This window comes from Canis lupus, chromosome 15 (genome assembly GCF_011100685.1).
Source record: "Canis lupus familiaris isolate Mischka breed German Shepherd chromosome 15, alternate assembly UU_Cfam_GSD_1.0, whole genome shotgun sequence".
Lineage (NCBI taxonomy): Eukaryota > Metazoa > Chordata > Mammalia > Carnivora > Canidae > Canis > Canis lupus.
Window position 1 is genome coordinate 28,575,000 of NC_049236.1, and position 1,928 is coordinate 28,576,927.

A 1,928-nucleotide genomic window follows, 5' to 3' on the forward strand; every position below is an offset into this window, starting at 1 on the left:
AGAGGTATTCTTTGAATAGATTCACTTTAATTTTTTTCCTTTACAATCTGTATATATTTAATGCCTTTTATTTTTTGCCTCATTGCACTGCTTTTAGCTTCTAGTATGATATTGAATAGCAATGGTGAGAGTAGACATTCGTGCCTTCTTCCTAAATTTAGGAAAGATTACATTATTATGTTAAGGTCATCCTCTTACTGATTGTTTGCTAAGAAAATTTGTTATGGATGACTTATTTCTTTCAAATGTCTTTTATGTCTTAATTAAGCTGATCCTATGGCTTTTCTTCTTTAGTCTATTATCTTGATTTCTGAATGTTGAACCAGTTTTGCATTCCTGGGGTGACTCCTACTTGATAGTGATGTACTATTCCTTGTATATATTGCTGAATTTAATACGTTAATTTTTTGGTGAGGATTTTTGCTCTTATTTTTATAAACTATATGAGTCTGAAGTTTTCTATAAATGGTTCTATCTGGCATTGGTTATTAAGGAAATGTTGACTTTGAGTAAATTGAGGATTGTTTACTCCCCTTCTATTTTTGGAAGATATTGTTTATAATTTCTTTCCTTCCATTAGCCGCAATGAATTTCCACCAGTGCCTTGAAGCAACAGTTTCTATTGTTTCTCTCTGAAGACGATTTATTTTATTCTGAATGGGAGATAGGGGAGGTGGGATCTGGGCAAAATTTGGGGAGTTGTTGCTTATCTATTTCTTCAACCAGTGCCAGGAGAAGAGTTTTCTTAGAATCTTTCTGATTTTTTTTGTAATGTGGTCAGGTTCAAGGAGAGGTCTAAAAAAGTTTGTATACTTCTCATATCTTGCTGCTCCAATGGACTCCCCAAACTAGGTTAATCCAGCTTGGTCTTTAGCAATCAATGTGTTAAAATAATCTAACCTGTGTTTCTTAACCATTCCAAGTAAGCAATTGAGAGGGACCGGTTTTGGTTGTTTTGTTTTGTTTTCTTGCTGCTAGTGGCTCTCTTCCCCAAGGTTTTAGGTTACTTAATTGCACTGCAACTGAAATGTGATGGGTTCGAGAAAAGTAATGTGCAGTGTGTACCAGGTTTATCAATGTTGCATGGATGAGAATGATCCTTTTTCTAGCTCTCTAATCTCTGAGCTAAAACCAAACAGAATCTTTTTTAAGAAAAGAAATCTGGTCTTTAAATTTGTCTTGACAACTTATTTAAGGAAATATGTTAAGAACTCATCAAAATCATCAAAACAATCTCCGTGCAAACGTCTTTTGTCTCTCTGATTAATCCTTTACGAAATCACCAAAATATGCTTCCCTCAAACATTGAAGTGTGTGTTTAATCTATTAAATTTCATGTTAATTGAAAGAACAAAGTTTAAATTGTTTTAAAAAATATTTTAATTCTCTTTAATGCTTATATTTTAATATTTTGTAAGACACTACACAGGTACTACATACAATACAATCCAAGAACCCTGGATAGTAAGTAAAACCCTCTTATAGATACTAAAAGAGTTTTAGTTCCTTAGAAACTGAAATCTTCCATTAAGCATGTAAGTGTCTTCCTTATGCATTTGTTTTCTTAAATATTCTTAAAAGCTCATTATTTATAAAAATTGAGAATGCCTATTATATGTCTAAAGTGTTTTCATTCACATACCTTAGCCTATTGCAGACAATATTTTCAGATGTTATCTGTTATTAATCTATTTCTATCTGTATCATATCATATTACATTATTGTATATATTATATACACTTTTCTTTTCCCAATTCAAGAATTTAGTTGATAAGATAAAAAGCAAAAAGAACTTGTGGCTTCTTGCCTTTTTGTCTTGAAAGTCAAAACCTGTATCTAGGAAGAGGCATTTGAGTAAGGAAAGGATAGCTATACCTAGATCTCTATCTATCATCTATCTATCTATATCCATCAATCTAATCTAATCT